Source organism: Trichosurus vulpecula, chromosome 5 (assembly GCF_011100635.1).
Source record: "Trichosurus vulpecula isolate mTriVul1 chromosome 5, mTriVul1.pri, whole genome shotgun sequence".
Classification (NCBI taxonomy): Eukaryota; Metazoa; Chordata; class Mammalia; order Diprotodontia; family Phalangeridae; genus Trichosurus; species Trichosurus vulpecula.
Genome location: NC_050577.1, coordinates 110,242,703 through 110,270,696, shown reverse-complemented (window position 1 = coordinate 110,270,696; position 27,994 = coordinate 110,242,703). Strand labels below are relative to the sequence as shown.

At 38.2% G+C, this 27,994-nt stretch overlaps 1 protein-coding gene across 2 annotated transcripts in view; it reads right to left on the bottom strand.

Moving 5' to 3' along the window:
* PTN (pleiotrophin) overlaps positions 1 to 27,994 on the bottom strand; it is a 128,960-nt gene that overhangs the window by 81,310 nt on the left and 19,656 nt on the right. The window lies entirely within an intron of this gene.

Genomic DNA, 27,994 nt, shown 5'->3' with positions numbered 1-27,994 from the left:
TGAGATAACCTGGCAATCACAAGCCTGATGAATCTACTCAAATGTCCTTGCCTAGAGTTGCCTGGTTAGAGCACTCTACCAGCCAAATTATAGGCAACCTTTGAATTTGGGTTCCATAACAAATGATTCATCTCCCTTCATGCCTTCCCCCTCTCCCATGGGTGGACCTTGTCTTTTTTTTTAAAAACTGAGTCTCTCTGTTCCACCCAGGATGAAAGTGCAGCAGCCACAAACTTAATCTCACTACTGACTGACAAAGGAGCTTCCAACCTGGGCTGGTTAGTTTCAGGCAGTTAGGTTGCACAATGGATAGGGGACTAGAGTCAGGAAGACTGGAGTTCAAATCCAATCTCAGACACTTACTAGCTGAGTGACCCTGGCCAAGTCACTTAACACTCTGCCTTCGTTTCATCAATTACAAAATGGGGATAATAATAGCACAACAGGGCTGTTGTGAGGATCAAATGAGATAACATCTATAAAGTATTTAGCAAAGTACCTGGTATATAGTAGCTGCTATATAAATGCTTACCCCCTTCGCTCACCCTTTCTCTTTAGGGAGCCTGATGGTCCCATGCTGCCAAGGTGGTGCTGTTGCAGGCACTCGATCAGCTTAGCCCACTGCAGCTCAAAACTCCTGAGCTCAAGCAATCCACCAGCCTCAGCCTCCTCTGTAGCAGGGATTGATTACTGAAATACTCAACCATAGTTGACTTGACTTTATCTAAACTAAGAGGAGCTTGGGGGATGGGACACAAACTTTCTGGAGTACTAAGAGAGTTAAATTATGTTAATACACACTACCAGTAAATCATCTCCTTGCTTTCCAGATAAAGCCACTTTTAGTTGAAATCAGTTTCATTTGCTTTTTTGCCACCTCCTGTCTCACGCATCTATTTTAGATACAAAAGGTCCATGTAGGATGGATGGGATCATAAAAAGGTAAGAACCTCAGGAAAATCCATTTATGCTTGCAGGAGCAAGTTATAACAAATGTGCTCTTTGTCTAGGTATAATCACCCACTCAGTCATTCTTTCAACAACTACTTTTCAGTACATTAGTGGCCTAGCAAGGTATTGTACCTCATTATCAAAAGGGATGTGGTCCAAACCTTGAATCCCCATCACCATCAATCAGATAACAAGACCCCCAAGCTGTTCATTATCTAAAGAAGCACCTAAAGTTATAATTATATTCAATGTATGCATGAAATAAGAAAGAAGGACCCAACTTTGAAGATTTAGTACAAATCAGAAATGTGTACATAACAATTGTCTGCTGGCATCCAAATGATATATACCTTTCTCTTAGGCACTGAAGATAGAGCTTTCCGTAGCAATCCTTATTATCTACCAGATGGAAAGATATCCTATGCTTTATGTATATGTTTAAAAAGAAAAAAAAATCTGTTGATCAACAAAAAAGCAATATCCTTCAGCTAAATACCCAAATAAGAGACTTTCCCTTTGGGTGAAGGAACCCTAAACAAGTCATCGTTCTATAGGTAAAAGAGACATTGGATTTCATCTAATTCAAAGAAGGAAAGGATGATTTAAAGGATCTTGAGCCAGAAAGGGCTTCAGAAGTGAGCCTGGTCAAACTCATGATTTTATTGCTGATGAAAATGAGCTCCAGACAGGTCATTTGACTTGCCTAAACTCTCACAGGTTATAAGCAACAGAGGTTAGTTTTGAACCCTGGTCCTTTGACTCCCAAGTTACCGCCTCCCTTAATGGAATTAAGTTGAGCACGAAGTCAAAGAACAGCTCTGGGTATACATCTTGTTTTTTTCACTTGCTACCTTTATGATTTGGGAAAAACTACTTGACCTACCTGGGCCTCAGTTTCCTCAGCTGTAAAATGAGAGGGTTGGACTAGATGACTCCTCAAGCAGCTCCTCACTCTAAATCTATAATTCTACTATAGCTTAATTTGAACCCAGGTACTCTATCTTGAAATCCAGTTCACATAGAAACTTAGAGATGGAAAAAATCTTCAGAGGTCATTTAGTCCAACTTGGACAAGAGCTTGTATAATTATACATTATTACTTCTTATACTACACATCACTAACTTTGGAGTGTTTATACATCTCAGTAGACCATCTATGCCAATTCCCTACCATCAAAACGATGTCATTATAACATTCCAGATAGATGGCTGCTTTGGGTAGATTCCACCCTTTTCAACCCCAGAATAAGCTTTACCATTCTTTCACTTAGAAAAACTCACACTAACTACACCTACTGGTGCCTCTCACTTCTCATCATCTCCTGTGCCCCATGTTTCCAGATTTTAGAAGTGAGAACAAAAGTCAGGGTCTCACTGTGGTGCTAAGAATAAGCAAGATAAGATCAGAGGTTTAGAAGCAGATAGGACCAGGAATCCGACTCTTTATTTTAACAGTGAGGAAAGTGAGATTCAGAAAAGTTTTAACTTCCTCAAGTTTATACTGAAAATAAGTGTCGATGTCAGAATTTGAGCCCAGTTCCTCCAACTATGAATTCCCCATGATTTTCCAGATTTCAATTCTCACTAACAAGTGAATTCCTAAAGAAAACAGAGCTACTTCCTATTTTTAAACTCCAGCACAGGGCTATGATGATCCTCGGTGGAGGAACAGTTCATCAACATGGGTAACTATCCCATACAACTAAAATGGCCCATGTCATTAAGCTAAAGTACAAGTATGTGTTGGTGATAAATATATTTGAGTCCTGCTTCCCCTTCAGCTCACATCCCCCCAATTCAGATTCCCATGAAAAAAATCAAAAATAGAAGAGATTGTAGAGGCAAAGTAGATTCAACTCCTTTCAGGCCCTCAGCCAGATCCTCATTAGGCCCTGGACATGTGAGCCAATGCTTATTTTCATGGCTGGTCTAACCTAAATCTGCCCTTCCTGAAACACTAGCCTTTGTCCTCCCAATCTACATCTCTAAATAGGGATTTGGGTGAGAGTGACACCAAGGAGCCCATTATTATGAAATTGATGGGCTCTAAGTCTTTCTGTTTAAAAGCTATTAAAGGGAAAAATCGCTATTCGATTTTAGAATCATTATTTCCTTAGGAAATCAGGTTACAAATGAGAAAGGGGGGATGGAGAGATAAAAGAAGAGTGCTTTCGCCCCAATTCACCTCCTCTTCCTTCAGGAGGGAAAGGTCATCCATACTCAGTAAAGGCTAATTATATAAATAAGATACCCTGGCTCAGGCTCCAGCCTCCTGGGAGCACAGAGAGCTGGGAATAAATGAGACCCTTTGCAAACTGAAAAAAGCCTATTGAAAACATGCCGGAGCTGATGGTTACACAGTTTAACCCAATGATTTTTTTTAATGTCAAAAAAGAAAATGTGGACCCAGAAAAACAAAAGTTCCCAAGTTTCAGTGTTCCCCAGGATTTTGGAGTGTGTTAAGAGCTCATTTACCACCACCCTTTTCATTCCCATTGTTAGTTTCTCCTCTTCATCGTATGCCAATGACCATAACACTGGTTGCATACAGTAATGATGTTATGTACATCCCCTGGCCATCTTGCTTCTAGCATGTTCCATTTCCCATCTCTTTGCCATAGAACTATCTTTTTTCCCAAATCTGTAGTATAGTCCCTCCTTTCCTCCACCTCCTAGAATTCCTAGTATACTTCAAAACTCAGCTCAAATTCAATCTCATGCTTTAAGCCTTTCCCTAAATCCCTTCCCACCCATGCTCCCAGCTGCTAGTCTCTACCTATTGAAGTTAACAGAAGATAGATAGATAGATAAAGATAGATAGACAGATATATATAGATACGTATATAGATGTATGTATATATGCACACATATATGTATGTGGGAGTATACACACATATACACATACACACATACATACATACACACGTATATATCCAGACAATTTTTGTAGCCTGGCACCTAGTAGGTAATTAATAAATGCTTGTTGATTAATTGATTGGTTTCCCTTCTCCGCTTTCTTGATGGTCAAGAAGCTCAAGTTTTCAAATACTATCCCAAGGTGCAGTAGTGGACACCTATCTTTTCTGAGCCGCAGTTCACTCATCTAGCTGTCTTTATCTCACAAGACACAATATTAATTAACTAAGAATTAGTTAGTCTTTCAGATAAAACAGAATTTCTAATAATAATCAGGCAACAATGAAGCTAGACAACAATCATGTAAATGAACTGCTATAAAACTGGCTAGCAAATCTTAGGAGGACTTTTGACAAATGAGAGGGTGCCCACATGAGAATGAGCTGGACGGTGAAGGGCCTCAAAAGCACATTATTTTGAAAAACACTTGAAGAAACTGAAAGATTTTACCTTGGAGAAGAATAATGGTGAATATGACTGTAATCTTTATAGATATATACACAGATACATATATATATATGTGTGTGTGTGTGTGTGTGCGTGTGTAAATAGTTATATCTATATATGTGTGTATATTTTTATTCTGCACTTAAACACCAAATATAATAGTCATTTCCATATACATAGTCAAACAGTCAACATAGTATTGTACATGAGATAGCAGATTTCTATAATATTTGATATTTAGTATTTAGTCTTCAAATAGTTGAAACCTGTCATGAGGAAGAATTAGCCTTATCCTGTATGGTTCCAGAGAACAGAACTAAGGCCAATGGGTGGAATTTACAAGGACATAGATTCCAGCTCAATAAAATGAACAAATTCTTATTAATTGCAGCTAACTAAGAATAGGATGTTCCTTGGTCAAGGGGGTGGATAACAAAGATTGAGTTTCCCATCAATGGAAGAGGATTAAGAAGTGGGACTGTGGACTAGTTAGTTACGCAATGCCCTCCACCCCCCACCCCACAGTCTCTCGTCCTTAATGTTCTCCTCCTCCTTAAATTACATTATTATTTTACTTAGCTGAATAGATGTTGTGCCTTCTCAGTCAAATTTTAATTTAAGGTCTTCATGGGCAGAGATATATATTTTTTTTCTTTTTGTATCCTCAAGATCTAGCAGAGTGTTTCCTTTTTTGCCTTTGTATGTGAAGCACCTAAGTTCTTGGCACATAGTAAGACCTTAATAAATGTTAATTAAATTAAATTGAATTTGTCAGGGATAATGTAGAGAAAATTGCTCAGTCAGGTAATACAGTACTTACACTAATTGACCCCTTAAGTGTCTTTGGATTTTTAAGATATGATTTTGCCTCTCCGGGCTTCAGTTTCCTCACATGCAATTGAAAGGATTTGCCTAGATCAATAGTTCCTAACCTTTCAGAATAGGAGAAACACTTTAAAGTTAAGGAGCATTACATTTTAGGAAGCCTTCACATCAAAGAAGCTAGCATCATCACTACCTATTAACTCAAGAATCAATCAATCAACAAACATTTACCAAATATTTAAGATGCACCAGGCATTGTACTAAGCACTGTGAATACAATGAGAGGCAGAAACAGCCCCTGCCCTTGTCAACAGGCATCACAATGTCACAAGACTTATGTGAAAACCCAGTTTATTACAAGAGAAATGAACATGCATGTGGAATCCAAAGGGTTCCCATCCTTTACATAAGTTTACATTTTCATAATAGCAGGACAAAGGGAAGAAGGGATACCAGGAAGAGGTATGACATAGGAGGGGGAATTGTGCAGCAAAGGTGGGTAAAAGACAAGACCACTCCTCATGGGGAGGAGCAAGGTGATGGCAAAAGCTTCATTCTTTTCCCTTGGGAACTGCTAGACTATGAAGAAAGAAAGGCTACTAATCTGCTAAGGTTTTTCTATGGCACATGAAAGCTCATCTAAAAATCAATAAACATGCATTTATTAGGTACCTGCTATGGACCAGAAAATCTACTAAGTGCTAGTTACTCAAAGACAGAAATGAAATATTGCCTGTCCTCAAGGAACTTATATTCTTTTGGGGAAAACTTTAGAAACATATAAGTAAATACAAGCATACGAGTGTGTATATATTTGTGTATGTATGTATATATATATATATATATATATATATATACATATATATATATATACATATATATATCCTTGTATGTATTTTATGTATGTATGTATGGCTACATAACACATATACATGCACACCTACAATGGTGCTCAGGAGTATACACTAGACCGGTTCTAAACTAGCTTCTTCGCCTTTTTAACAAGTAGCTTTGAAAAGGAAGGAGAACAGAGGAAGGAGAATCTCTGAAGGGGAGCCTCTTCCTGTTTCCTGATCCATGGCATGCTGGCACTCCAGTATAAACAGCAACCCTAATGTCTACTTCCCATATGATTTACAATTTGCCAATATGGTTGTCAGTGGATTTCCAGTTTGGCAACAGCAGAAACAAACCAGCATTCTTAGTGAATTAAGATGGAAATAACCTATGAACTAGTGGGTTTTAGTCCCCACTACCATGTGTTCCTAGACTTTAAGGTCTTAGGTACTAAATGGAAGGGACTTCATTTTTTGCACTGTGAGGATCAGAGCTATAAAAGGAACAAAGGGCCAGTCCATACCTGATCAGCAGGCCGCCACAATAGTCTGGTAAGAGTGGGATATATATCTCTTTTGATATCCTCTTTCCCCCTTGGCCCAAAATTATTTTCTCATGTGCTCCTTGATGCCTGAAATTCCACCATTAGAAACTCATTCCTTTAGATCCAGACACAATTCCCTGTTTAAATGCACTCTCAAGAATGCATCTTCACTGCATTTTCAATTAAGAAGAAACAGAACAATGACAATCAGGAATTTTCCTTGTCTGGAGCAGGATGACCCAGAAAGTAAAAGGACTTGAGATTGTACTATATTAGGCTCAGGTGAAGGAACTGAATTGTAGAGGAAACTGAATCATAGAAGAATGAAAGACTCAGGAAGAACATACTTGTTCTCTTCAAATACTTAATAGGCTGTCTTGTGGAAGACAGATTAGACCCACCCTGCTTAGCTCTAGAGCTAAGAACTTGGAATAATGGGTGGAAATAGCAGATACCAATTTAGGCATGGTATAAGGAAAATTTCTAACAATTAGGAGCTCCCTAAAAAGGGAATGGCCTGCCTCAGGGAGTAGTATGTTCCCACAAAAAGGGAAGAAGAGAGTGAACGAGGAAAAGCTGAATGGCCATCTGTAGGATATGATGCAGAAGGGATATTTGTTCATATATATTCAAGTCTCTGAGGTCCCTTCAAATTTTGAACATGAGAATCTGTTAGCATAAATTGAGGAAAAGCTGATTAACATTGTTTAGATCAAAGAATTTGCTCATGGATATTTGCCCCATGTGAAGGGTCAAGAAAAGGGTATGCTGAGACAACCATTCATTCATCCATTCAATGGCACCCAGATAGTTGTCAAAGTATCTAAAAATTAATTCATAAAATTAATGTTTTATGCACAGATTTTCAGCAACTGTATAAATCAAATGTACTGTCTAGCCTACATGTGAAAATAGCACTTACCACAAACATCTTGCTTAAATACTTCAAAGAACATTATTTGATCATTGTGTGTCTTCTATTGACTTGAAGACTGCGATCTCTCTATACCTGTGTAGACGATCTTTATGAGTTGCCATGCCACACCCCCACAAAAATCAATTTGTTGTTGTTCATCCTTCATTTTCAAAGAGGACCAGTGGGGTCACAAAGTGATGTCTTGACTTGTGGGTGAAGTGGATATAGGTGAGGCAGAGTTGCATAAAGTCATCAGCCTCACTCTCTCTTCCAGAGTCATTGAAAACCAGTGGCAAGACAAAAATCAATGCCCCAGGATGTAGTAGATGACCTTGGTGTCTTCAATGTCTGACCAAGCTCTAAGCACTCCACAGCACTTGCTTCAGCCACCTTCATGGCTGAGCCCTTCCTCACTTACCTAGTTGTTTTACAATTGTCAGTTGTGGAACCTTTATAGGATCTACTAGAACATATGGTCCACCGGCATATCCTTCTGGAACCCCAGGGTCACCTCTATAATATAATGAGGCTTTGGATCAAGATTTTAGCATTGAGCCACAAATACCATATCCAGGTCATTGAGCCATTTCACTGATGCTACCTATGCCTATACTAAACCCTGTCATAGGGCCTGATTGCCAAGAATAGGGTACCACAATACAACTGTTCATCACAATGGGCAGGACTCACTTGTCACTATTGGAAAGTGGAAGACAGTAGGCAGAATGCTTCTACATACAGTCAATGAAATGATAAATAAATAAGTGCCAAGTAAGTGCCTACTATATACCAGACTGTAAAATTAGGGGCAGTTAGGTGGCGAAATGGATAGTGTTGCTGGGCCTGAAGATAGAAGATTCTTCTTCCTGAGTTCAAATCTGGCCTCAGACACTTATTACCTGTGTGATCTTGGGCAAGTCACTTAACTCTGTCTACCTCATCAATAAAATGAGCTGGAGAAGGAAATGCCAAACCATTCCAGGATCTTTGCCAAGAAAACCCCAAATGGGGACCCATGTAGGGACATAAGTGACTGAACAACAACAAGAAATTAAGTGGTAGGACTCAATAATCACTAAGTTTCCTTCTAGCTCCCATAATCCACAACTGAACAAACTCAACAAATATTCATCAAATGCTTATTATACTAAAGACACTGCACTAGCTCTTAGTGATTTTTTTCTAAAATTTTCATTACTTTGACCCAGATCTGTGATTTTGTCAATGTGAGGAACTTCTAGATGAAAACTGCCTCTAGTAATACAGATCAGTGACTCGTCTGTTGTATTCACATAGATAGATTTAAACAAATACTTAAAGAAAGCAAGCAAAATTAAGCATTGTAGACTCCTCTGTAGGTACAGACTTATATATACAATATCTGTGTATATATGTGTATACACACATCCATACGCATGGCATCCCAAAGCTTTAACATTAAGATTTTGGGGACATCAGCATAGAAACTCATATGTACGCATAAGCACAGAAACATGTATGTATACATAATATATACATAAATATGTATGCCCAAGCAAAGAAACATATGTGTATACATAATACATACATAAATATACATATACACATAGACTGTGAGAGCTGAAAAAGACCTCAAAGAACACTTGGTCTTGTCCATTATTTTACAAATAAGGAAACTGAGATCCAGAAAGGTGAATCTATTTGCTCTATATTGAATGTCACATAAGGGGCTGAACTGCGACAGGAACCAAATTCTTTTCCTATCATATCAATTGATATTCTCAATTTAAGGGAAGATAGCTTCCATGAGCATAAACAAGTTCCTGTGAAATTCTATCAAGTATTTTCCATCATTGCATAATGGAAGATTGTTTTACAAGATGGGCCAAAATCACTTCTCATTTCAAACTGTAGCCTCATTTCTTTCAATTATGAAGTATTTTTTAAATGGCTCATCCAATATATAAGAGGATAATGAAGGGTGGAGGAAGGACTCCTTTCTTTGTTTTAGAAGTGATATTCCAAAGAGAGCACAATTCAGCCCCATAATAGAAAGAGAACGATAAGGCAGAGGGAATAAAGCTCTCATGGGGAATATAGGGTTTCAAGAGGTGGGCCCCCAAAGCATTACCTTTCCTGCAAATTAACCAGCTGCCCGGCCTGGTAAATATCATAAATCTCCAAAAACAGGGCCAGCACTCATGAGGTAATCCAGGTGTTGGACCATCCAGGATGCTGAAATGTGCAAGGCCAGCACTGCCCTTGCCAAATGGGTCACAATGGCTTCTCTGTGCTCCAGTTTCCCAAGGCCCTTAATGGGAATACATACAATGAATTGCTTTGTCAGTCACTAAGCTGGGCCTGCCCAGATTTAGGGTAGGATTCCCCCAGAGTGCTTCCCTAAGGTTAGGTTTACACATACACACACACACACACACTCACAACACACACAGTACAAAATTCATCTGAAAGCAAATTAGCAAGATTTTGCTTTTCCTAAAATGCATTCATAGTAAATAATTGAATATATTGAACTTATTGAACATAACAAAATCCGTAGAGAAAAAAAACCCTGAATTCATTCTGTTCACTCACTACCTCTGGTTCTGTGGATTTCCATCTCTTTTATTCCCTCCCCAAGTGAACCTGGGTTTGTTATTTCCACTCTGTTTTAGTTTCCACATCTAAAAAGACAGAATGCCTGGAACTCCTGCCCAATTCCCTTGAGGGGAATAAATTGCAGTGTGTTTATAAAGAGCTTAATAAACACAAATTTCAATTCTTAAAGCTGACATTTTTAACTTTCAAAAAAGTTATGGTGAAGAAGAAGAAGAAGAGGAAGAGGAAGAAGAAGAAGAAGAAGAAGAAGAAGAGGAAGAGGAGGAGGAGGAGGAAGAAGAAGAAGAAGAAGAAGAAGAAGAAGAAGTAGTAGTAGTAGTAGTAGTAGTAGTAGCAGTAGCAGTAGTGGTGGTGGTGGTGGTGGTGTATAGAAACTTAAAGAGAGAGATGCCAGCTTGGAATTGTAAACCAACAAAAAATCCCTTACATATCCAAAAGTGAAATGGCCTAGCTCAGAATTCTCAGTCACCTATCATTGTAGGTCTCCAATGTACGACTTGTGGTAGGTCTCTAATCCTTGTCAAGATACTGTAGAAAGTATTCTTATTGAGGTACACATTATACTACATGACATTAGAGGTCTCCACCATTCTAGGATTCTGTGAAGCCCTACCCAAATCATGAATCCCACCTAGAACACTCCAACACATATCATATTAAATCAAAATCTGTTTGCCTGCAATTTCTGCCATTTTGTCCTACTCTTCCTATGCTAGTGAGTGGAAAATGACTTTAATCTTTCTTACACATGACCACTTTAAGTATTTAATAACATCTAAGGCATGGGTATCTTCTCCATGTTATCCATCCCCAGTTCCTTCAGCCTAACCTCATATGAAATGGCTTTTACTATCTTTGCCATCCTGGTCATCTCTCTTCTAAATGGACTGCAGATGGTCAATGTCCTTTCTGAAATGTAATGCCTGAAATTGGACACAGTATTCTAGACGTGATATGAACACTGCAGGGTACGGCAGAGCAACAGTCCTTCTCTCCTTATCAACCTGAGCTTGTTCTCTCCAAACCTAATTCTGTCTTATTGAACATTGTGTGATAGGACTTTGGGGGATGGTTTTCACTTATTTTATTGCCTGGAAGCCTAGTTAAGTTATAAGTACAATACTGGTAGCAGGAAGGTCATTGGAAAGAAGGTCCTCTCAAACTCCTTTTAAAATGCAAATGGTCCCCAAGAGAGTTCAGCCCATTCACACTTTAATGTGTGTTACTTTATTTAGATAATGGGATCAACACGGGAACAGTAAGTTTTTTTTTTAAAGGGAATAGGAATTATAACTAATGACTTATGTGAGAGGAAAGGAAGGAGAGATTTACAAATGACTTCAGAAAGGGAAGTGGGTGAGTGACAAAAACACACTTGCATACCTTGAAATTTTGCATCAGTCTCAGTTGCTCTCCAGTGTGACATTTTAAATAACTATCTTATGTTTCCAATTTCTGTAGCACCACTCAGTTCTCTCTGTCTCTCTCTCTCTGTATGTCTCTTTGTCTTTCTGTCTCTTTCTTTGTCTCTATCTTTGTGTCTCTGTTTCTGTCTCTGTCTTTCTGTCTCTCTCTTTGTCTCTGTCTCTCTATCTCTGTCTTTGTGTCTCTGTCTGTCTGTTTTTCTTTCTCTCTTTCTCTCTGTCTTTGTCTCTGTCTTTATGCCTCTCTCTGTCTGCCTTTGTCTCTGTCTCTCTGTTTCTGTCTTTGTGTCTTTCTCTCTTTCTATCTCTGTCTTTCCGTCTCTGTGTGTGTCTTTGTCTGTCTTTCTGTCTCTCTGTCTCTTTCTGTGTCTCTGTCTATCTCCTTCTGTCTCTTTTTTTCTCTTTCTCTGTCTGCCTTTGTCTCTGTCTCTTTCTGAATTTGTGTGTCTCTTTCTGTGTGTCTTTGTCTCTGTCTCTCTGTATGCCTTTGTCTCTGTCTTTCTGTTTCTGTCTCTGTCTCTCTCTCTCTCTGTCTCTGTCTCTCTCTCTCTCTGTCTCTCTCTCTCTCTCTCTCTGTCTCTCTCTGTCTCGCTGTCTCTCTCTCTCTCTCTGTCTCTCTCTCTCTCTCTCTCTTTATCTCTCTCTCTCTCGGTCTTTGTGTGTCTCTCTTTCTGTCTTTCTCTTTCTCTCTGTTTTTGTCTTTCTGTCTCTGTCTTTCAGTCTCTCTGTCTGCCTTTGTCTCTGTCTCTCTGTCTTTATTTGTGACTCTCTTTGTTTCTGTCTCTGTCTGGCTTTCTGTTTCTCTGTCTTTGTCACTGTGTCTGTCTGTCCTTCCATCTCTGTCCTTCTGTCTCTGTCTGTCTGTCTGTCTGTCTCTCTTCTACTCTACCCAGTAGCAAATTCTCTCTCACTTAAATGAGGGAAATAGAAGGGGAGGTGGGAGGAGACAAAGGCACAGTCGTACGTGCTCCTCATCTCAAAATGTTACTGTACCTTTATTCCTTTTCCTATCACCTCGAAGACAATATATGAGTAAGAGGTAAAGCAGGGTAGCAGAAAGGATGCTGGATTTGGATATAGGAGAACTGGGTTCACCCCAGCTCTATCACCTTTGTGACCTTGAGAAAGAGTTTTTCCCATTCTGGGTTTCAATTTCTTCGGTCAGTCAACAAGCATGAGCTAAGTGCTTACTATGTGCTAGGCACTGTGCCCATCTGTAAAATGAGTGAATTGGGCTAGATGATCTTTAGGATCCCTTCCCTTCTAAATCCAATGACCCCATGATTGATGCAGATGACAAGTTCCATGGCTTTTCAAAAGGAGAGATCACAGCTACCTAGAATGACTGCATTAGTCCTCATGGAGGTTTGATGAAAAAACACTGCAATGAAAGACACAGGAGTTGTGCCCCGGTCTCATCCCTTCCCTTTTCTGAGCCACATTTTCTTCATCATTGAACAGAAGGAGTTAGACTAAATGATCTCCAAAGTCCCATCCTGGGCTAACATTTTTATCATTCTAGGAGGCAAGAACTGACTTTTTGGGAAAATTTTTCAGTATCCTCAATATCTCACCATTGAGCAATCATCTATTCTGCCTACCTACAAGACTGGCCTAGTGGTAGCAGGTCTACGAAACTAGCCCTACTTTCAGAGCTTCCAATGGTCAGTATATTGAGAGACATTCCCACAGGAGTCAGAAACATTTCTCTGAGTTTATTCTGTACATACATTTAATTTACTTAATTGTCTACATGTATTTCCCCTAGACCCAACTCCTGCAGAATGTAAGCTCCTTGTGGGCATTATTATTAGCACTTATCAATAAATAGTGTCTAGTATTTAATGCATGTTTATTGGATTGAACTAAAAAATTATCATCATCCTCCCAAATCAGTCTGATGATCTCTTTCACCAAACCTTAAGGGTTTCCATCTTTCTCAAATACCTTCTCTTAAGTAAAAATGGATGTTCCCAGGGAGCTTTGTTTCAATAAAAGGGATTTTATACTTTAGTCCATAGAATCATTTTTGGTGAGATTCCATTAATTTTTCCATTGAATTGAACCATTCCACAAGTGCTAAAAGCAAATCCTTACACCCTCATTCTATTCCACCACCACCCCTTACATGGCGCGCTACTCATATTTCTTCTTTTGGCTACCCAGATTCTGCTGTAGTCATGAAAATGGAAAACCCAGATTTTCTCCCTTACTGGGTTTTATTTTCCATTATCTAAGGTTCTAATGCTGTGTGCAATACCCACATGATGTATTAATGCCCATGTGGTTAAAGAAAACCACTTCCATCACTCTAAGATCTCCATGAGGAGGTAGAAGCTCTTATATGGAGTGCATCCCATAATTTAATTGGTTCTAAAAGAATGCTGAGGTTATGAAGCATGGAAAATATGGGGGACTGGGAGATAGATTTGCTTGGGTTTTGATTTATTTCAATTGAATTCCTGCTCTCCTGGACATTTAACCCATCTCTCTGAAGCTACTATCCATGTCTCAAGGCACCATTACAGTGATTAATTGTTGTTTACAATAGCTGGAATTTATAGAGCAATTTAAAGCTTACAAAGTGTTTTACAAATATTATCTCATCTTATTCTCATAACAATCCTGGGGGGTAGGTGCTATTATTATCCCCATTTTACAGATGAGGAAACTGAGTCAACAGCAATTAAATGATTTCCCCAGGGTCACACAGCTAGTATGTGTCCGAGGGCAGATTTGCATTCAGGTCTTTCTGACTCCAGTGCTTTATCCACTGTAGCCCTCAGCTACCTTCTTCCTCTCCTACCCTGATCGTCACTTGATTTCCATGATGGTTGTCAATTTAATTCAATACAACAAATAATCATTAAGCACCTACTGTGTGAAGAACATTTTGCTAAGTGCTAAGAACCATTCAGGGGTGGGGAACCTGCTGACTTGAGGCCACATTTGGCCTTCTAGGTCCTTGGGTGCAGCCTTCGGACTAAGTCCAAGTTTTACAGAAAAAAAATCCTTTTATGAAGGGCTTTGTTCTGTGAAGAGTGGATTCAGTCAAAGCGCCACACTTGAGGACCTAGAGGGCCACATGTGGCCTCGAAGCCCAAGGTTCCCCACCCCTGGAACTTTAGACAACCCCTTCCCTACTGAGCTTTCAGTATGATAGGGGATAGGCAGAAAAGAGAAGGTATAAATGGGCAAAATTTGTGGAAGGTACAATCAGGGGAGAAAAAAGGACTTAGGTGGATGGGAAATGGGAAGTTCCACACTAGGGAAAACATATTAACAGAATTCTCCAAATGTGCATTCAAAACTACTGCATTTTTTAAATCAATAGCTGGAGCATTTCCCCAGTAATTCTCATCTTGTGGTGCTTTTATTCACTACAAGTATTGTTTGGCATGGAGGTAATCATGTGTGGGCCCATAAAACTGTCTCCTGAAGAATACCAGTTTAGAAGATTAAATTAAATGACAACTAATTTTCCTATCAAAACCTCCCCACTTTTTTCCCCTTTCTTGTCTGTCCCAAGAAAAAATGAGACTATTATTCTTTCCTTAGCTGGACATTGAGGTGGCATGCATTCAGGCCCATGAGGTACAATTCAATGGAACAAGCTTTATTAAGTGCTTGTTTGTACAAGGCATCCTGCGAAGAGCTAGGGACTCAAAAGCAACGTGAAAAATAGTCTGTCCTCAAAAATTTACTTTCTGCTTGTGGGGTACAAATGACATGTAAACAGCTAAGTTGTTTTAGTTTAGTCTAGAACTGGGATTTCATCTGTGTAGGTTACTTCCAATGCAGAACTTCTCTCTAATACCTATTAGCAACACTTTTGTAACTTGCAATGTGGTTTAATTTGGTTTTGTTCTAAACTTAAACACTTTTTTTTAAAAGAAAAGCAGAATACAGAGGATTTTGTGAATCTCTATTTCACACCACTTGTTTCTGCAACTTGTCTTAAAAGTATCACCTCGCGTTTTAAGAACTTAACTGATTTGCTTGGGGTAGCAAGGTAGATAGAGTGCCCCCTTGAATCAGGAGGACCTGAGTTCAAATCTAGTGTCAGACACTTACTAGGGCTGTGTGAGTCAAGGCAAATCACTTTAACCCTGTTTGCCTCAGTTTCTTCATCGGTAAAATAAGCTGGAGAATGAAATAGCAAACCACTTCAGTATGTTTGCCAAGAAAACCCCAAAATGGGGTCACAAAGAGTTGGACATGACTGAGACAACTGAATCACAACAACAACACACAGCCAGTTTGTGTTGAAAGCTTGGACACAAGTCTTCTTAAGTCAGAGATCAGATGTTAGCTATTTATTTATTAGGTCAACCTGCTTCTCAAACAGATAAATATATATACAAACATTCTGTCTGTCTGTCTGTCTGTCTCTCTCTCTCTCTCTCTCTCTCTCTCTCTCCATACACACACACACACACACACATCTATACATATCTATACACACACATATATAAACACTATATTGTATTGATAGTATTTTGCCTGCTTCTACCATACACACACAAGCACACATACATACATATAAATATCCATACACATATATAGAGATAGAGATAGAGATAGATATCAGCTTCCCCCTGTGGAGCCACACAGACATCTTTGTCCTTCAAAAGACAGACACTTCCACCCTCTGAAATTTCATCTCATTGCTTCAAATTAATTTAGTGCTGGAGATTAAAAAGAGAGAGAGAGTTATTTCAAGATGTAAGAGTAGCAATGCCAAGAAATATGGCTACATACATATTCTTGCCTAAAAACTGGAAACAAACATTTAATTCATGTATTTCTGTAAAGATTTTATTCATCTCTTCCTTTGAATTTCCCAGACATGAGCTTGTTGATGAATTTTCCTCCTTCCTCTTGGAGTATTATCTAACCTTGGGCTCTGTCTTTCATGGTAGTGCCAGCTCACTGTCATTCTTCACCACAGGATACCTTGTTATTCCACTCTAGACCCCTTGAAGAGACAGCTATTCATCTTCCAGAGCAATCTGGGTTTAGTGAACCTTCAGGGTTGCCTATTCTCATTTTTTTAAAACTGGAATCTAAATGATAATTGTCAGCATTGAGGAGATTTTTTTTTTTACTGTTGGGACATGAACCAAGGTATGCTATGCAGACAGATGTGACATAAATAGAGCATTCCAGTGAATTCCAAGTGGAGGATCCACACTAGCAGATCCTGAAAGCCAAGAACACTGTCCATCATCTCTTTCTTTCTACTACTAATCTTCTTTGCCATACTTCGTTCTGAAGACCACATGCTATATACTGCTAGACAAGCATTAAAGCTCTGCCCGCACCATGGTCTTCTCACATAGCTAGTCAGAAAGAGTAACACAGCTTTTATTTATTACACTCAACAAAGCTCATTTATCTAAAATAGAAAGAGAGGCCTATGGACAGGATTTCTGTCAGCTCAGCTTGGCAAAGACTCAGAGAAGTTTGTAAAAATGAAATCCCTCATTGCCACCTTCGAGTGAAGCATTGGTTTTCTCCTCTCTGGTTCTACAGTGATATGAACCACACACCTTTTTGAACATTTTTTCCCTACTCAGAGTGCATTATTTTTCATTCTGCCATTTGAAATGCATATCACTGACCATTCATGCCTTCTTGGTGTATTTGCTCAGTTTTTCCCAAGTTGTTTATCCTGCTTCTCCCCTTCTGGATCTAACCATGTTAATTTTCCAGGGCCCAACATGGTGCCTTGCACAGAATATTGTAAATAGTTAATAACTAGAATTGAATTAATGAGTCTATCTCAGATTTGAAGCTTTAAGATAGGAAGCCCTTCTTTTAAATTTGTCTCTCATGAAATGTTTTCTGTGAGGGCCCCTAATTGATTGACAGCAGCGCTATTGTTGCTAGGCATTGATAAAGGTTAAAATGGAATTGCTATATTCTGCATGACCATCATAATGTGGCATTTTTTTTCTTTCCAAAAATTCTGAGAAATAGGAAAATATAACTGGCACAAATACATATAGTATATACAGGCATATGTGTGTATGTAATTCCATATTGAGTTGTGAGCTTGCTGACAATTTATTATAGGGTAAATATTGTGACAGGTAATGGCCAAACACTCAATGCCTAATGCTTGGAGTAAGGAAGAAAATAAGTGAATTCATTTGAAATATTTATAGCAGCATTGTTTATAATAGCAAAGAACTGGAAACAAATTGAGTTCCCATCAAAAGAAGAACAAAAGAAAAAATGTGTTACATGAATTAATGGAATATTATTGTATGGGATTAAGTCATGAAAGAAAAATTCAGAGAAAAATTGGTAGACTCCATGAACTGATGCAAAGTAAAGTAAGTAGACATAAGAGAATGACATACATAATAACTACAATAATATAAATATGAAGTCTAAAAAGAAACTAAATTCAGAATAATTTATATTATCAATCTTGGTTCTAGATAGGGGAAAATGAATATTTTACTCCTCTCTGCAGAGAGGTGGGGCCTTATGGGTGAAGAATGTTTCATATAATTGTCCAATACAATTGCTGTATTAGTTGGTTTTGTTTAATATTTTTGTGTTACTAGAGAGAATTTAATGCTGATGGTGGGTGGGAGTGTACCAATACGAGGAAATGAATAATATAGAATAAAAAGGTATCAATCAAATTTTTCTTAATCGTCTGTTTACAATTCCATTCTCTAGACTAAACTATTGATATAAAATATTCTGCCATGGCTATGGCTCTTAATGATCATGAGTAAGTGGATAAGTGTCTGCTGTTCAAAGATCAATTTAATTTTTAAAAGTATCAATTCCCTCCTCTGGAAAATGGGAAGGTTGGAGTAGATAACCTATAACCCAATTAAACAAATACTGAATACTTATTCTTATTTAATGATATGTGATCTTGCATTTCACTCAGGCTTAACTAGTATTTATTCTTATAATTAAGGAATAGAGATTGTTAATTTCAGATGATCATTCTTTCACAATAGCAACACAAACAGAATCCTCCAATTAATGAGTTCACAATTTACCCCTGTTCTCATATAACATTCTTATGTTTTTTTTATTTGTGCATTCAGAAGCTAAATTGAAAATACGACAGTACGTATTTAGTCCTTAGACCTACAGGATTTTTAAAAATAATAATTCATATGCTGTCATTGGGTCAAGAGCTGGAGGAGACCTTAGCAATCCAGGGGTAGGGAACCTGTGACCTCAAGGCCACATGTGGCCTTCTAGGCCCTTGGGCACAGCCTTTTGACTGAGTCCAAATTTTACAAAACAAATCCTTTTATGAAGTTTGGATTCAGTAAAAGGGCCACACTTGAGGACCTAGAGGGCCACATATGGCCTTGAGGCCCCAGGTTCCCCACTCCTGATAGCCTAACCTGTTAATTTTATAGATGCGGAAAGTGAGGCTAGAGAGTTGATGGTGTTAATTGCTTGTAATCAAATCCAGCACCTCCAACCCAAATGCAAGTGTTTAGGGAACTGGTATGGCTAAAAGGAATCAGTGTGAGATGGGGCTGCAGAGATGATAAACTAAATGTTACAGTGGTGAAAGCATTGGCTTAGGAGTCAGATCAAATCCTGCCTCCTCTATCTACTGCCTTTTTGATCTTGGACAAGTCATTTAATTTTCCTAGGCCTTAGATTCCTCAACTGTAAAAGGAGAGGATTGGACAACAAGGTGCCTTCCTGATCTACATCTATGATCCTGAGTTCTTACTGTATTTTCTAAGTAATGAAGGCTGTGCAACTGGAAGGTTTTGAGCAGTAGAATGAGATGGACAGAATCATTAGGAAGAATAAGCTGGTAGTGGTATGTAAAATAGACTGGAGAAATAAAACTGGAGTCATAGAAATCATTTAGTAGAGGCTACTGGAACAAACCAGATGAGGGATAATAGGTTTGAAAACAAGAGAAAGGGAGTGAAAGGTGGAAATACGATAGACCAGAACTGGAGGTCAAGGGATTCCTTAAAGATGTACTGAAAATAAGATTTGTGAATCCATCACTGGGGGTCACCTGCATGCCTTCATTTGGGCACAACAGATGATAAATTGATTATCTTTCCAATGGTTAGTGATTCATCAGAGATTACAACTTCAAGAGAAAGATTATGAGATCTGCAGCAACAAAGAGTTTAAACCATTGAAGTTCAGTCTTCTCATTTTATAGACAAGGAAACTGAGCTCCACAGAAATTAAATGAATTGTTCAGAGTCACAAAGGTATTCAGAAGCATCACTGGAATTTCAACCATATCCTCTAATTCGAAATCCAGGGTCAATTCTACTATGCTATGGTATTTCTTGAGGTAGAGACATCATCACTAGAGGCCCCAAATCCTTACCACACAGTACCCACATTTCTCTGGTCTAGGATATTTTGATCACTCTATACTGGGCCATCACTGAATATTACCCAGCATCCTAATCTTTCCTCAGAAAAAATCCTGTAAACAATCTATTCCCAGGACATTTTCTATCTCCTTTATCTCACAACTGAATAGGGAATTGGAAGCCAGACAACTTTGACTTCCTTTATCTTCTGTCTTTTGTCGAGACCGAAAGATAATTTTTGAAAACGGAAAATGAAAATGATCCCCACCATCTTCAGTAGGGAATGAATTTCTTTCAGATGGACAATGGGCATATTGTAAGTGATGGTTGCTTCTTCAAACTCTGGCAGGATATATGGAGAAAAAGGAGCAGATTGTGGATAAGGAAGAAACGGCAGAGTTATTAAATATCCTCTCGGAGTTGGAAGTCCACTGAGCAGAACCCACATGGGATTATTTCTTCCTTTCATGGGCCAGCACTTTGTTTTTCTCCACATATTTTAATCAATATCACTTGGCATTTATTGAACTGTAACAATCTGGCTTTCTCTTGCATTATGGTATTGAGTTTCAAGAGTGGTTAAATTTTCCAGTGGAATTTGAGTGGCTGAAAGAATGCCTCCATACATAATTTTGGCGACACATTTTAGAGTGGGGAAAAATTAATGTTTTTACAGGCAAATCAAGCAATTGTATGAGCCAACCTGTATACATCTACAAGCAGTTATTAAATTTACAAGAGACCAAGGAGAATGTTTTAGGAGAACAGGTGAGTATGTTTCTAAATCAAACTTTAGTAGCTTTTTTCAAAAAATATAGCTCCCAAACCTTTTTACATACAAGTTAAATTTGGTAAGCCTGTAAATGATATTTTTATGAAAGTTTATACATACAAGTTAAATTGGTAAGACTGTAAATGATATTTTCATGAAAGTTTATATATCCTGCCAGCCCTCAAGATCTCAAGAGCTGGAGGGAGGTTTGCATTAGCAAAGGTCTCATAATGCAGGAAATAAAATGTCTCCCAGAATATGATATCATTAATGCAATCTTAAATTTTCCATAGCACATCCTAGTAAGAAAATCTCTAGGGAAATAGACTATATTCTGTGTCCTCGGGGCTTCCGAAGTTTAGATTGGCCACTGTTCTCTGCTGACAAAAAGCCAAGACACCTCAAGATAACTACTACTAGAATGGAGTGGAATAGAATAGGAATAGGAATAGGAATAGGAATAGGAATAGGAATAGGAATAGGAATAGGAATAGGAATAGCAATAGCAATAGCAATAGCAATAGCAATAGGAATAGGATTAGGATTAGGAATAGGAATAGAATAGAAAAGAATAGGATAGAATAGAATAGAATAGAATAGAATAGAATAGAATAGAATAGAATAGAATAGAATAGAATAGAATAGAATAATTGATAAAATTGAATAAAATGTTAGAGCTGGGAGGATTCTTAGATAGTCACTGCTTCAATCCCCTTAATTTTCTAGATTTGGAAAATGACCCAAGAGAGTTGAGATATCTTGCCTAGGGTTAAACAGTAAACATGGTCTTGTCAAACTTCTAGAATCCAGCTGCAGTTCAAGCGTTCTACTCTTGTCTGGAAAAACTAAAAGGATTGAGAAAATCCCATGCTTTGGTCCTACCACCCAAAGTTTAGAGGGTGAATTTTAGGTCAGCCTGGGAATCATTTCCTCTTCCCGTATGTCCTTTAAACTGGTATATAACTAACCATTCCTTTTGCCCATCATTCAAACAGCTCCCCACTCCATCTCTCAATGGCAGTTCTCTCAGTCATGGAGCCGCTAACTTTTAGTCATCATTGATTGCTTGCTCCCTCAGAATCAGTGCCTGCATTCTATCAGCTATTTCTTTGTCATCTGAGCCTCAGTGCTTCTCTGTAAAATGGGCATATTTCTTGAACTACTTATTGACAAGGCTATAGTGAGGAAAGGTGCCTTGTAAATCTTAAAGCACTACTTAAGCATATTGTTATTACTATGCCTCTGGAATTATACTTTTATTTCCATGCCCTTTGTCACCTACCTATTCTGGGCCCTCTTCAGTACATACGCATGGCTACCAAATTAACCATCCTCAAAAACTATTTGCTTTATCATGTCACTCACTCATTCAAAACCATCCATAATTTCGTATTGTCTATACAGAATGAAATCTAACCTGCTCAGTTATACTCCATACCTAATTTATCATCTCTAGCTAACTCCCCCCCTTGCATACACTCTGTAGCAATGGTTCTCAAACTTCTTGGTCTTAAGACCCCTTTATACACATAAATGTCATTAAAGACCCACTCCATAGACCTTTGGTTTATGTGAGTTTTATCCATCAATATTTACCATATTTGAAATTAAAATGTCTTAGTGTCATTACGAAAAATGATTTTGACCTCCCAGACCCCATGAAAGGGCCTTGAAGATCCCCAGGAGTCCCTGGACCAGACATTGAGAACTGTTTTTCTACTACCTGGAAAAGTCAGTCTGCTAGCTATTTGCCCAAACATGCCTTATTCCTTCCCACCTTTGTGGCAATTCTTATGTTGATCTCCCTTCTGGAATGTACCACCCTCTCTGCATACTTAAACCTTGCCCACTCTACAGGGTCTTCAAGTCCTACATCTTTAGCGAAGGTTTCCCTGATCATTCCTATCTACACTGACCACTGGGTCCTCTGAATTCCTGCAGTGCATACTGTATGCTCCATCCATTTAGCAAAGTACCACCTCATAGTTACTGAACTTTTTCATGTATCTATGTCTTCTTTCCTTGATGAGACTGTAAGTTTCTCAGATGCTGGAACCATGTATTGGGGTATCCCCACAGTACCTAGTGCAGTACTTTGCACATAGAAGGAATTCAATAAATATTTAATAGACTGATTGATTTTATAATCTTCAAGGTTAAGCTGGACCCCTTCTCAAAGAGAAGGGTGATGAAGAATTAGTTTGGTAGATTCTTAGGTGGGTGCAGTCATTTTGTTATTAGATTAACAGGGCAGTTGTCCCACAGGCAAAAATTAGATATATTCACGGTGATAAAGATAAAATAAAATTTCATGTCCTCTTTTGCTCACAAATCATTGACTTTACCACCAGAACATGCAACAATTGAATGAAAGAATGAAAAACTCTCCTTCCTCCCTAAGCAAGTTATAGGATTGGGTCATCTTGAGGACCAAACTGGATCCATGCTTCCTTTCAACCTCTGCCAGTTGACCAATGCTTTTTTCCATGCTGAGATTGGCCCATTAATACACATGAACAGGTCCAACTCCTCTGACCCCTGATATCATGGGAATCACCACTGCTTTCCATTCCTCTACTACCTCTCTTTGCCCCCTGCTGCCTCCCACCCACTCTTCAATCCTTCAGAAAGCAACAACTCTACAAATAGAAAATTCACCCAGGCAGAGGGGCAAAGGGAAGATTTGATCTTGACTCTTCATGGAAATAAATGAAGTCATCTTTAAGAGCTGGTCCCTGGTCAGAGCAAGCACTTCTCCAAAGGGTTCTGAACAGACTCCCCCTGGGCGCCACTGTGGGATCACTGAAAGTGATACCAATCGCCTTCCAATGGGAAATTGTAACAAGATTTTTTCCCCTCTACTCTTTGGTCCCTATTGTATGCTCAGCTGCACTGTAGCCTGCTGCTAATCAAAGCCAGAGACTCTCACACACAAACAAAAGCATCATTGTGGCCTCCCCCAGGACTGGAACGCAGCAGCCCCAACAAACAACTTAGTCAGGTGACATCAGACTGGAGAGGCTAACAGAGCATCTTTCCTGCTGCTATGAGGAGTCTGGCTCTTTCTACTCCTTCCCCTCTCTGTACCAGCACAGAAAAGTGAAGCCACTAGAACAAGAAAATAGGGTGTTTGAGAACACAGAGGAGAAACAAGCAAAATTAATAATGAGAAGGCATTCCAACCATACTTCATCAAAAAGTTAGTCCCTAGACACAAAATACTGTAACAGACATAGGGGCATTTTCCCAGATATCAGGGAGGGAATCTTGTGATGGAAAAATACATTCTCACTAAAGACTAACCAATGTGATTTCAAAGGTTCTGTAAAACATGGGTCTGAGGTTCTTGGTCTAAAGCTAAGGAAAGGCTAAGGAGGATCCAACTGCTCTGGCAGAAAAGGGAAGTAATGAGAGGAAGATAGAGACCTGCTTGGTGGACATATACCATCTCTTGGAAGTTTATAGGAATTTAACCTAGAAAAGGACCCTGGTTTCCCCATCTATAAGATAAGGAGTAATACCGACTGTCTCTGAGGCCCACACAGTGAAAGGAATTTGGCCAATGTTCCATATGGAGTAGATTTCAGAGCATTCAAAGGATTCAAAGTCAGGTTGTTCATTTCAAGTCAATGCATCTTCCATGCATACCAGATGCATCAAACATGACCTGCAACACTCCTGAAGTGAAGCCCAAAAGAGTTTAAAATGTTATTGGAGAATAACAAATAAATAAAAATATAATAAAGCATAAATAATGTTAATATATTATTTTCTAAGGCAATATACAGCTTACATATGGTTTAATGGCCCCTCCAATTTGAGTTTGACACCACTACCTGATCATATGGGAAACAAGGCCTTTTGCTTCCAGCACTTTCCAAGAGCAGCCTTTAACTAACTGCATCTGGGCAAGTCCTAGGCTCATTCTTCTCAGGAGAGTTGGTTGAAGATACCAGAGAGAAGTTTAAACGACCATTCTAAGAGACTTTCCTCTTTTGATGTAGGTTAAGTGAGGGCACTAAGTCCCTTAAACTAGAACAAGAGTCTCCGTTAAATCAGAGGAAAAAAAGGAAGCAAAAACTAAAGATGTTGAACAAAACTTTGGCCAAACCCACACTTTTGCTTAAGATCATCTTCACTAACTTCAACCTCATTTAGACAAGTAGAACTGATTTTGGCCCATACCTACACCAAGAGTCATACTGGTATATAGCATAGTGAGAGCTTTGTAACCCAACTCTATGATCCTTATATGATGGCATCTCTTCTTCACATGACTTATAAAACATTTTAAACAAAGTCAATCTCATTATCAAGCAGCTTAGCCCTCAAAGAACCCAATGAATTCAGGCACAGCTGTGTGAACCAGCAGATCAGGACATGCTAGCCTGAGAACCTTCTCCTAGTAAGGCTCAGAAAAAGCTGATTTGATATTCTTTACCACAAAGTTCACCTCTATATCTCCAATTCCAACAAAATATTTCTTCTCAATGTCACTCATTGAAACATATTGTCCATTTCCTGCTTTGCTCCCTTCTCTTGATTTACTCAATTTGAATAATATTTATTTATCAAATCACACCAAATGGTCCTATTTCACCTTTTAATATGATCCTGGCACAGGATTTTTGATCTTGGCATCATAAGTCATAGGTTCATTCCAAGTTTTGACATTTACCATTTATGAGATCACCAAGTTAAATGTGAAGAACAAATAAAATAATATTTAAAGTACTTTGAGGAACTCGGTGTTAGCTATCATTACCTACTTCACAGGAGTTGCAAGGAAAACACTTCATAAACCTTTTAGTGCTATATAAATTTAAGTTACTATAATTGCAACAAAGATGCATGAGTAGATAGTATAAGAACAATTAGTTCTTAATAAATTCAAAATTATGAGGCCTGGTCAAACTACATCCCCTAATAATGAAAGAATTGGTGGACATGGATTGCTGATGATCTCTGCAAAATCATGGAGAGTGAGAAAAGTGCCTCAGCACTGGACATAGGCAAATGTCTTTATTTTCAAAAAAGGGAAAAGAATGATGACTTTGGCACCACGTTCTGTGAATCTGAATTCACTTCCTAGAAAAAAATTTTAAATGTACTGGTAAAAACATGGGTTATTAGCACTTAGAAAAAGGAAGGGGTAATTACTAAGAACCAACATGGTTTCATCCAGGATAAACCAGATTAAACTCATTTCCTTTTATGATAGGGTTGGTAGACTGGTAGATAAGAGGAGTGCTATAGACATAATATACCTCAAAAGTATCAAGATATTTGACAAAGCCTGTCATTATTTCTCTGTGGATAAGATGAAATAGTATTGGCTAGACTATAATACAATCAGAGGGAAGGGGACAGGTTGGCCAGACTTCCAAAGTAATCATCAGTGAATCAGTTTTGACCTAGAGGTAAATATGCTCAATCCTCAACTCTATGATATTTAACATTTTCATCAATGATTTGGAAAAAGGTATAAATGGCACACTTGTCAAATTTGCATATGAAATAAAGCTGATAGAGACAGTTAACATCTTGAAAGAGATAGGATTGAAAAATATTTCAGGCTCAAACAATAAAATACAATCTAACAGAGATAAATGTAAAGTCATATAGTTGGACTTAAAAAATCAGCTATACAATTATATGGTTTGGGAGGCTTGGCTAGACAATAGTTCATATGAAAAAGATCTGGGGATTTCCACATGCCTCAACCTCAACATGAGCCAATAGTACCACACTACAGCCAAAAAGTTAATTTAGTCTTAGACTGATGCCACACACATCCCTTAATTCTGGTGCCTTTCTTTTGTTGATTATCTCCAGTTTATCCTGCACATATCTTATCTGTACGTGGCTGTTTACATGTTGTCTCCACCATTAAACTGTGAGCTCCTTGGGAGCAGGGCTTGGTTTTTCACCTCTCAGTGTTTAACACATTGCCTGACACAAAGTAGGTGCTTAATAAATGTTTATTGAGTGACTGATTGCTAGAGGAGCAGTATACAGAATGAGGGAATTAATAGTCTTGTACTCTGCTCTGGTCAGGCAACCTCAGCAGTGTCACATTCACATCTGGGTGGCACATTTAAGGATGGACAATAGGTATCCAGGATGAAGAAAGAACTGGGCACCATATTATGGCAATTATTTGATTGGAGATATTTAATAAAGAAAATCAAAGACAGAATAGAAAGGTGACATGATGGCCATCTTCAAATGTTTAAAGAATTTTCATGGGGAAGAGAGATTAGGCTTTTCTTCTTGCCTTGGAGGACAACATCATCAGCAATGCTTGGAAACAGCAGATTTAGAGTTGATATAATTTTTAAAAATAATAATTTTTATTATTATTATTTTTATATATAATATATAATTTATTATTAATTTATTTTTATTTTAAAATAATGCTTTTAAAAATTTTAATATTTTTAATTTTAATTGTTTCATTTAATTTTAATATTTTTTAAAAAATTAAAAAATATTTAGCAGTAATTAAAGCTGTCTAAAAGTGAAATATGCTTCCTTATAATATAGTAAGCTACCCAATACTGGAGGCCTTCAAGCACAAAGTGAATGTCTAGTTTTCAGGGATGTTATTTAGGGGATTTTCTTTTGAGGTACTTAGGACCATATGGCCTTTGAGGTCTCTACTAACTCTGAGCTTCTGTGATACCTCCCAAGATTTTGGTAAGGAAAGAAATTATTGAAAACCATGAAGAGTTCTAAAAGTATTTGCTAACATTATTAATTTTGCATCTGGGAAAAGTTAGACTTTACCAATTGTTCTTCCCTTTTTTGGCCAAACTCAACTTCCATCTGGTTCCACTAATATTTTGCAAGGTATAGCTATCATGAAGCCACCCCCTGCACCAAACTTAATATTCTCCAGACACCACTCTAACAAATTGTACAATCGAGTAAAATGATAGAGTAACACTGCTTTTCTTGATTTCCCCACCCCTTGAACTGAGTTCTCCCATTTCTGTATTTTGAACTGTCTCCCTTCCTTTACTCACCAGAAAACCTCTTCTGACTCCTCTCCATGGCAGTTGTCACTCCAAATTTATCGTTTGCATTTGTATGTATTTCTCCTTTGCACTCATCACATTTTTTCTTTTTCTTTTTATTTGTGCACTAAATTTTTCCCCAGGTAGAAGACAAGATTCTTGAGAGCAGGATTTATAACCTACTGTATCCCTAGTACATTACCTTATACAAAGTATGTTTTCAACAAAAAATTGTTGAAGATATGACTGTTTTCATTATTCTCACCCTGTGTCCTTCATTAAATAGCTGAAACATGTCTTGGGGTCAAAATGTAACATGTAGATTTGTGAAGACCTTCCCTTTGCTTGCTATGTTATATAGTGGCATTTTTTTAATCAAAGTGTACAAAGAAAAAAATCT